An 11,509-nucleotide genomic window follows, 5' to 3' on the forward strand; every position below is an offset into this window, starting at 1 on the left:
TTGCTTCAAACGGGACGTTAATATAACCAAACCAAAATTGTATTTATGTTGTCTAAAGAGTACTTTTGTAACTCAGTGAGAAGAACTGAGCCCAATGACAATTCAGAAGAATCAAGAACTTTCAGGAAAGCAGCACGTCTAATTTAGAGATGCATAATCCCCAATTTTTTGAATAACAAATAATTTTGCTATTTATTTATATATGTTCCAAATATTTCAATCATATAATTAATTAACAATTATTAACTATTAAATATAAAATTTATTAATACTTAATTTATTAATTTCAACCAAATTTTGATCGAAATCTATTCAGATATAGTCTATCTGTCCAGCTGTGCGAATATAAATTAACATGATAAAAGGAATAGAGCTAAATGGATAAAATTTGGTACATAGATTTAACATGATATGTATAGGTATCTATCACATTCGGAACCAAATAAGTCAAGGGGTTGACCGTCAGTTGTTCCGTATATTAGAAATAGAATTTTCACAGGAATGTAAACTCTATTTGGTCTATGAATTTGTGACTACAATTGTAGTTTTGTATCTAATTTTATTTTCAATGGATTGTTGAAAAAATTCGTCTAAAACACAAATTTGATTTTCGGTTTCTATTAACCGCATGCTGTAGAGTAATCCTTCTAAAAAAAACCGTCGAAAATCACACGATAAATTCAGTAAAAACACTAAATTTACACCAAAGATTTATATTTCATAACCGTTCTTTGCGAATTTTATAATAAAGATACAAGCTTTTATCCAAGATCCGCAATTTTATGTAGGAATAGGGAAAGGGATAACGCCCTTATTAAAGCATAACGGTGAAATTCTGGGAAGATCACTCTACCTGGCCTATTTAATTTCAAAATAAGATTTAATTTAAAAGAATGTTTTTCATTGGATAGGGCCCTGTCTATATAGTTTACTAGTATTCTTAAATCCAATACTCAGATTATTTTGCAAACTTTCCGTACTTTTACCTTTACTTTAAAATTACTTTTTACCCGATTATATGAAAGATATTATAATGTTTCCTTAGTAAATAAAAACCGCCCTCCTCAAAAAAAGTCAAAAATGTAAATGTCCTAATTTGGCGGTAATTCCGAAATACATATTTTATAATTCTGAAGCAAGAACTTGATATTTAAAAATAATTGGAAAAGTAAAATATCTTGAAGTGTTTATTTATCTGGAGAGTTTTAAAATATGTTGCAGGTGACACTTTCATATGCTTACCTTCATTTTCTAAGCTATTTGATAACATATATTGCATCAATCGGTAATTAATAAATGAAAATGGTTGATGTTTCTTTTTAAAGAGTTATTTGAATACAAAAAAAGTATTCAGATAGTACATATAATTATTGGTAGAATCAAAAATATTGATTTATTATCATCGAAAGATATTGCTCTAAATTAATGCAGTTTGCTAAAATATTTAGTTTTAAAAACTTTGTTTCTTGTCTATAAATAACTTAATCGATAAAGTTTTATCAAGTAAATGTCAAAAATATTAGATATTTTGGATTAAAAATCGACATTCAATTGCTTCTTTGACGATCTATGCCTTTTTTTAAAAGTTTTATTCATTAATTCTTTTAAAGATTATTAATTCTTTTACTTATAATACGAACCTTCAAGCATAGCCACGTCTCCTCCAGGATGATTGACATGGTACATTTTGTCACCGGTCTGGGTCTACCGGGAGTCGGCTTTAAGACCTTCAGTTTCTAGGTATCCAACTTGATTTCCTTAAATAACCTCCATGTATGGCGAAGATCTGATTTCCTTCTCCTGTGGAAATTAAAGCAGCTTTTTTTAACGAATTCCTTTCCAAAAAAGTTTCGTACTGCTTTTAAAGGGGACCGAAATTCAGCTGCATTACATTCTTTAGAAGGCTACTGTGACTTAATGGGAGTGTCAGATATTTGAAAATTCTTGACACAAAGCTTACTTTTATAGAAGATTTACTGTTTACGTGGGCCTTTTCAAAGTTAAATCTACCGTCCAGTTAATGATGAATCAAGCATCTTCTCAATGTTATAGAAAAGAAATTTGCAGAGTAGTGTACCATCTCAATAGAGATGCATAATCCACGATTTTATGAATAATAAATAATTTTGCTATTGTTATTTTTAAATATTTGTTCCAAATATCTGTTATTTCAATCATATTATTAATTAAAAATTATTACTTAGTATTAAATATAAAATTTATTAATTGTAATTAATACTTAATTTACTAATTTAAGTAACGTGTGATTGAATTAATTTATCTATTTCAGCTTACTTCTTAAATTTAATTTTTTTCAAAATTATTTATTTAATTTCTGTATTGAAGTAAACCATTTTCTGAAAAATTTGAATTAAATATATATGTCATTTCTTTAAAAAAGTTTACTTTAGTTCTATATTCTACCAATAGATGGCACCAGCAATAAACAGAATATATGTAATCAAAGTCAAGTCACAAGCAATTAAAAATGATCTTTATGGAATAATGCATGATCAAATGCGAATATCGGAAAGTCAAGGTCACTCCCATGAAGTGGAGCGGCGACTTCACACTTTCCAGTGAAGTCACCGCTCCGATAAATTTTAGTGATATGCAATTCAATGATACGTTTATTCCAAGAATAACCGGTCCGTTCACTTTTCAACCCATTCACAGATTCCTTTTTTTTCTGTTTTGTTCTAGACTTTTCATTGGACAGATCGTATCGATTGTTACTTTCTATCGTGATCCAAGAATTATAATCGAAATATCACCAGTAAGATCGTATCAAGGATTTGAATCACACCCCTCTTTGAAAAGTATTGATCATTGGTATTTGTGACTTTTTGATATTGGTTACGTAATAACCCCTTGTAAAATATTCGTCATCCCTAGTCTAATTGAACTCTCTTTAAGTATTCTATACATTGCTCATAAAGTTACATCTACTTTCCATTCAGTAAATTATGTTCGTACTGAAACACTCAATGGATTATGTGCAGTTCACAAGTACATAGATTCTAAAGTTTTCGTCCTTTTCGTACAAAAGTTCTTTGATATGTTTTAAAATTTATATTTAAATTTAGCCATCCGTACTAATGTCTAAAAATAAATATGTGCAAAAAACTTACATGGTAGGGTAGAAAATTGAGTTCGGGAGAGATTTAGTATAATAATAGCATATATTAAGAATGTTAATTCAAGAAAATATTAAAGCGCAGTAGCCAGTGAATTTCGAGAAAATGGCACTCAAACTTTCAGTATAGTTTATTGGCTGATAATATGTCACCGATGTCGAGATGTGATTAGTTTAGTGGATAAGGCGGTAGCTTAGCCTTTATGAGACCTGAGTTCGGTCCTGTGCTAGAATTTTCTGTTTTTTTTTTTAGATTATTTGAAATTAATTCAACAATTTACAAAGCATTTTAATTAATATGTTTCTCATTTTCTTATGCAAAAATAAATATTTATTCTCCTATTTCTTGGAATATAATTTAATTTTTAGAAAAAAAAATTATTATATGTATGAATGCGTTTTATTTTAATATTCAAAATTACTTAAATTAAATTAACAATTTAAAAATAGCTTCAGTTAATACGGCACTTAATTTTTAAATTATTAAATGTAGTAAAAATTATTGAAATTAAATTACAAGCAGATTTAATTAATATGTAACTCTTTTATCAATCAAAAATGAACCTTCTCGAAATAAATCTCTCTCAAAAATAAATGTTCATTCACCTAATACTTGAATCCTAATTTTATTTTTAAGCAGGAAAAGTAATTACGTATATAACTTAAACGAGGATAAATGTTAATTAAACTACTGACATCACAAAAATATTTCATTAATTTTTTTATTACTTACGAGGAACAGAATGGCAATTATCGTAAAAACATTTCAAACAAGATATATTTTGACATCTTTCACAATTTATAATTAATTATTATCCACAAGAGAAACCTTAGATGAATTGTCTTAAAAAAAACAAATTTCATTTACATTAAAAAAATATTTGTTTTTCTTCAGAAAATCGGGCAGCGAACAAATCATTTCATAATGTTACTAAAAATTTTGAAGCATCTGCCTATGCATTCCATAACTAAGCACCTGCTTTCTAGTTTTCTTTTCGATTATTAATATTTAGAATGCTTACAGATATAATTCCATTAATTTTAGCTGCTCTCTTTAATTCTCCGTATAAATGCAGCTTCGTTCAGTTATAACAAATAATTTATCATTATTAAAAATCTAAAAAATTATAAGTTTTATGGATTTTAAGACAGAAAGAGTTATTTTGAAATATTTTTATAGTTAAAACCATTTTTATAGTTATTTGAGCACTTAAAAATAAATTATAATTCAAGAACATATAAATGAGCCTAATTATTTTTTTTAAGTTATAAGTTTTGTGTTAAGAGAAAATACATTTATTTTCCCACATAAAAAGAGTATCACATTAATTGAGATGATTTTTAAATGGTTGATTTAAATTAAGTAATTCTGAATATTTTAAAAAACGCATTCATATTTATAATTTTTTTTCCAAAAAATAAATTATAATTCAAAAATTATTAAAATAAATATTTATTTTTGCATAAAAATGAGAAAAATATTAATTAAAACGCTTTGTAAATTATTAAATTAAGTTGAAAAAATGTAAAAAGTAAAAAAAAAAAAAAAAAAAAAACAGAATATACTTGCTCAGGACCGAACTCGGGTCTCATGAATGCTATGCCACAATACTAACGGCCGTATTCACCAACCGTTGTTAAACATCAGCTGATGATTAAACGCTGATCAGCAGTCAAATCGGTATTCACCACACCAAATCGGTTGACGATTTCCCCCTGTTTTGCCCCATTTTTTGATTCGCGGACTTCCGATGATCAAATTTGATCAACGGTTTTCCGCATGCGCAGTTCTCAAGAAGGACTAATCACGCCTCCGCAACGGTTATAAGTTATTATTATATAATCTATAAGTTATTATATTTACTGAAAATTTGTGGGCCATTTTCTCGAAATCGACTGGCTACTGCGCTTTAATATTTTCTTGAATAAACATTCTTATCGTCTCTCCCGAGCTCAATTTTCAACCTCTTGCCATTGTTAATATAATTTTATTTTAAACTCTTAACTAGTTTTTGAGTATTGGGATGCCTTTAAAATGCTGCATTCCAATATCTTGTGGAGACTCTATGGGTTGATTCACACCAATATCTTATAATAAGATCCATTTGGCATTTTTTGAAATGTGGTTCATAGCTTCATCAAAGCATATTAAACATTTTTTTTTTTATTATTTAAAGATTTAAGAGATAGTTGAAAAAATGGAGCTAATCCGTAACAAACAATGTACAACATTTTTCAACGATCTGATGTACATTTTTTGGTTATTTCACTATCAGTGGACATATGTGAAAATATTTCCGATATACCATTGATTGCATTAAAGGACGAAGGTGACGCAACCATTTTTAAAGTCCATAAAAGTTCAGGCTTTAAATTACTGTTCTTCTTGAATAAAAAAGTTCGAAATCGCCGTATTTTCCGACATTAAATTTGACGTGTCCTCTTCTCCTGTATTCCTTTTTATACACAAATTCAAGATCAATCATGATTTTTTTTAAACAGGAATACAATTTTATATGTTTTACTCTTTTGGCATGACTAATATGTGCCTGTTTTCCCATATTACTTAAGATTGTTATCTTTTTACAAAGCTAGTAGTACGAAACAAATTGATTTTGTAGAACTTTTCAAACCCATTTAGTTTATTTTTAGCCGTCGAGTTTGTGTTAAATACGCACTTTTAGTAGGTCATTAAAAAAAAAATCTCTAATCTGCTCTGAATAAGCTCACAATTTCTCAAATAATAATAATAATAAAAGAATCAATTTAATAAACTCACATGTGAGTGACCAAACACTACCGTGATGCGTCCGCAGGTTGAATGTTGTTATTCTCGACAGAGAAATTTATTCTAATCTCTCAAGCAGCTGTAGCAATCTCGCGCATCATCATTGACTGCAATTCGGGAATCTCATGAAAAGAGAACAACTGTCTGAAATTGAAATTAAACTCATCTGTATAGGAAAAAAACCCGATCTTTTATTCTTGCAATGTTCAAAGATCGACAGTTTTTTGGATGAAAAAAGGTACTAAGAAATTTAAAGTTACTGTATTTTTCCAGTTTTTATGAAATTTGTAAATTTTAATGCAATTTGTTTGTTTTTTAGTTGATTTTAAATCCCCTGTATTTTCCCGGCGCCATGGCAAACCTATTTGAACAAAATCCTTCCACAGGAAGCTTGTTTGTCCAGCTATTCGATTTTCTGTTAACATGGTAACTATAAAACAAAGAAAGTTAGATGATTAAAATTCGGTACATCTGCCAAATATTGAGCAAAACCGAGAAGGAGTTGAACATCTCTTAGTTTTTACTTTTGGAAGCACGTAAAAGCGAAAACTCAAAAACGTGACGACTTAAATATATCAAATTTGGTGCGTAGTTTTGCGACTGCAAGTGTGACAAATTTTGGTTTCAATCGTTTGAGGAAAAAATCATCTAAAACACAAATTCGATTTCCGGACACATTTAACTGCCTGCCAGGCATTAACAGCCAAAAATTTCGCCAAGGATCACAGGACAGCTTCGGTGAAAATGCCAAATTCATGCCTAGGATTAATATTTCATATTTCAGTGCCATGCAAGCATTCTTTGAGGTAACACCTTTATTAGGCAGTATGCGAGAAAATTTTGGAGAGACCCTTTTCCTGGTTCTGTTTTATTTTTAAATATTAAATTCTTTGAAGTTTTATGGACTTTTTAATCTACTTGTATATCTGAGCCTTGGAGCTATCTTTTTTAATTTGTCTTTAATAAGCATAATTTTGATGTTTTTTAATTAGAATTTCTGAAAATATTACAATATACAAAATTAATTTTATATTATCGTAATGTTCCAAAAATTATCAAACGATCTGGCCTGTAGAGGGCCAATACACACACACACACACACATTGAGCTTTATTATCAGTATAGATGGTTTTTTTCTCCATCTATATCTATTTTATCTATCTATCTATCTATACTTATAATAAAGCTCAGTGTGTGTGTGTGTGTGTGTTGCCACTCTACAAGCCAGACCGTTCGACCTACAGCTACCAAATTTGGTACATGTATACCTTGGAGGTCGGGAATAAGCACCTGGGGTCCCTGTTTTTGAATTAGAATTTTAATTATTAATTAAAAATTAACTTTCCTCCCCAAAAAATCTTTTCATTTCCTCATCGCCAAATCAGTAAGGCTTCAGTTCCACCCCCCCCCCCACGCTAACAAGGTTACGCTTAACGTATTTTCGGCAGATTATTTAAAACGATTCTGCTTATTTTCTTAATGTTTGATGCATTGAAAAATAACATTGTTAATGAATCTATCTTTCAGTTCATTCTGAAGTACTCTTGAATTAAAATGAAACAGAATAAAGGAAATTAAAAATTTCTAATCTGCGCAGCGTTACCCCAACTGGCGTAGAAAATTCACGCATGCATGCGCACTGTGTTGTGATTGTTGACAACTCCATTGTCAACGTATACGGACTTGGTTTTGAAAGCTTAACATGTTTCCGACCGATTATTTCAAACGATTCTGTTTATTTTCTTAGTGTTTGATGCATTTAAAACTAAACATTGTTAATGAATCGATCTGTTCAAGGTGAATCTGATAAAATTTTGTTGAAAATTTCTTGAGATATTACGTAAATGAAGAAAGATATTCTTTAGTGCTCATAAGGTTTAAATACTCAGCGACTTTGTTTTCAGTACTCATATTAAAAAAAAATCAGCGCACATCAGCTAATTGGGGCAGACATCAGCTAACAAAATGGTTTAAATGAAGTAAATAATTATATTTTATGTAACACGAGTCAATAAATCCTCCGATGAATTAGGAATTTTAAATTTTTATATAGATCCTCTGCCTTTTGAATAATATTTAACAAAATATTCTTGAGACACCGATATTTTAAATAAAAATTTTAGAACTCCAATCAACTAAATCACTCACTAAAACCGATTCATTTATGAAACTTAAATAACACTCTTTTATAAAAACTGGCGATTTTAGACAACTTCATCGAACGTCTCAAAGAATATACGCCAATCTTCTAACAGAGTTTCTCGACAGTGATTGGACTATGATTATGAAAATGTTGATTGTTCTAAAATTGATATATTCAAAACTTAATAAATTCTAAAATTGATACTATATTCAAAACTTAATAAATCCGCCAGATTTGATCGCAGGAGTTAGATACGTTTATTTATTTATATAAAAGGAGTATCAAAAATATTTCGCAGAATATGATTCCTTAGGACAAAGGACTGTGTAAAATTTAAACTTCATAATTTTTTCATAAGTACATTTATTGACTAAAATAAAATAAAATATTTTTATTTACGCCATACAAATACTTTGAAAGTAAAAATAAACTGAATTATACGATGAAACAAAGAAATCTTTGTTGAATAATTCTTTAAGATATTATATAAATTAAGAAAATTATTCCGCACTACGCATACAACTTCGATGCCGAACGACCCTGCTGTCAATTTTCCTATTAAAAAAAACAACATGGATGGTTTCAGTAAAAAATGTTTTTTATTAATAGCAGTTTAACATTTCCACTCTTTTAAAGTTGAAATGTTATGAGCGCTGACAGAAAATTAAAGAGAGAAATAAATAGTACAATGAACAGAACTGTTTAAGACTTACATAATAGTATGACTGAATTATATAACTATCAAAATCAGAAGCTTAAAAATATTTTGCAGAAAAAACTATTAAGAGGCAAAGCTACATAAAATATTTAATTGAAAATTTAAGCGATCATTCATACTGGTGAACCGGCTGGTCGCCAAAGGCGGCTAGTATTTCAAATAAAAAGAGTTGCAATCCAATCAACTAGATCAATCACTAAAACTGACTGATTTTATGAAAATTTGAACATTACCATTCCATAAAAAACGGGCCATTTTAGACCACTTCATCGACCGTCGCAAAGTTGATACCCCAATCAGCGCTTCTCAAGACTGCTTGGCCTAAGATTATGAAAATGTTGGTTTTTCTACACTATTCTATTCAAAACTTCATAAATCGATCATGTTTGATCACAAAAGATAGAAACGTTCATTTACTTATTTAAAAGTTGATGTATCGAGAATATTCAGCAGAAACCGATTCCGTAAGACCAGAGGACTGAATTATATTAATAGACTGAAACTAAATAAAATATCGTTATTGACGCCATTCAACTCCTTTTGAAAGCAAAACTAAAAAATGAATTTTATGATGAATCTTAGAAATTTTTGTTGAATAATTCTTTGACATATTACATAAATTTTAAAAATTATACTTTAGTATACATAAGACTTAAATGCTGTATGACTCTGTTCTCAGTTGTCATATTGAGAAAAAAAAATGTTTGATTTCAGTAAAAAATGTTTTTTATATTAATTGCAGTTTAATCATTTCCACTTTAATTTAAAATTGAAATTTTACAGGAGCTTACAGAAAATGAGAGAGATACACGGTGCATTATGGCCATTACAGTAGTACGAGTGAATTATATGATTATCAAAATTTGAAGCTTAAAAACATTTTTATGAAGAAGCTATTAAAAGTCAAGCTACATAAAATATTTAACTGAAAATTTTAACAAGAATTAAGGTTGGCGAATCGGCTGGTCGTCAAAGGCGCCTAGTTGGTAATAAAGATACAAAGTTGCAACCAATTTTCTGTGTTCTGTTGGTTTCAATGTAAGCATGCCTTTAATAAAATATATGAAATTTTGTTGTATTTAAACTTCATAATCAAGCAACAGCAAAAAACTTCTGAAGTGCATCTATTTTAACGCACAGTTGCTCTTTCCAATTTAATGACTGAATACATATACACAGAAAATTGGGGAAATACAAAGCACGATGAACGATATCGAATTTTTTAAATAGCATAAATTCCACAGCTATCGAAAAAATTGAGAAAAAAAAACCCTACTGAGAAAGTCATCCAGATTAATTAATACAAAATAGTTAAATGAAATTTTTAGCAAATAATCCTGACGGACCAACCGTTGCTACAGCCGGCTAATACAGTAATAACAGAAAAGACATTTTTAAAAAACTCATTTTATTCCATTTTCTTTAGGACAAACATAGAAACAATATGGTGAACTTTAAAAAAAATCATATTTAGGCAGTAAAAGAATATTAAAGCTTGTAACAAGAGCTTTCACACTTCTAAAGATTATAGATAAGCAGAGAAAAAAACGTGCAATTTCTACGGAAATTCTTCAAAAATATATAAAAAAAAATGTATAAAACAATTTAAACGTAATTATCTGCACAGACATTTGCATTTATAAAATTGGCACAAAAATATCATTTGGAAGAATTCAGTAATATATCCACAAATCATCAAACATATAAACATGTACTAAACAAATTTTAAAAGTTGGGAATTTTTTTAAAAATAATTACTATTATTTTATGAATCAAGGTCAGGTTCATATAGCTTTAAATGTAAAACATGTGTACGTGGCAACTCAAGTTGAAAGTATGGTGAAATGCTGAACGCTGTCCCGTTATGCCTGAACAATCTTATCCCGATGCATTTTGAAGTAGCTGATATATTTCACCGGACTTTAATCTTCAGCACTACTAACGTGTATAAAACTATACATCTGAAATGAAAGATGCTTCAATATTTTTCTGAAATAAGTCGTGCAGAAATACATGTATAAGACTGTTAGGTGCAGCAGCCTTACAGGACGAGCACTGATAAAGCCCTCTGGTACAAAAAGCAGCCAGATGTCAAGGATCGCAGTCCTGGCAACTTTGAAGATATAATTGTAGTAGTTATGTCTCAAGTACTCTGCTCCCATATGCAGCCTTTCTTAGTTACGTCTTAGATGACCTAATTTGTTATTGATGCTATTGCACGTAGCTTTCTGTGCACTCTCAACTTGAGTAACCACATTAAATTTTGAAAAACTTTTTTATCCTTCCACCAAAAGCTAATTGAAAAATATTAAATGATATTCAAATGCCTAAATGAATTATGGGTAAAATAATCAAAGACTTTTCCTTTTTAAACATAAATGCTTTTAGGTTGGTTTTATTTCTGAAATTGCATGATGTAAAATTCCATTATGCTATGGCTACTGATTACAAATAAACTGGATTGTGAATGCATTTCAGTATTTTATTCAGTATTTTCCTTCTGAAAAATTCTTTAAAATTTATAATTATTCTTTTCAAAGTATTATAAAGTTTTATGTTTATGCATTTATTTGGATATTTTTTGAAAACCTTTGGAATTGTATTTAAAAGGCTTGTGTGCTAATGGAGCACAGTTCAACATATAAACGTTCAGTGTGAAAGTCATTTTTGTATGTAAAATAAAAACTACCACTAGACTTAGACTTAGTTTTTTCTTCTTCTTTT

Source organism: Argiope bruennichi, chromosome 11 (genome assembly GCF_947563725.1).
Source record: "Argiope bruennichi chromosome 11, qqArgBrue1.1, whole genome shotgun sequence".
NCBI lineage: Eukaryota > Metazoa > Arthropoda > Arachnida > Araneae > Araneidae > Argiope > Argiope bruennichi.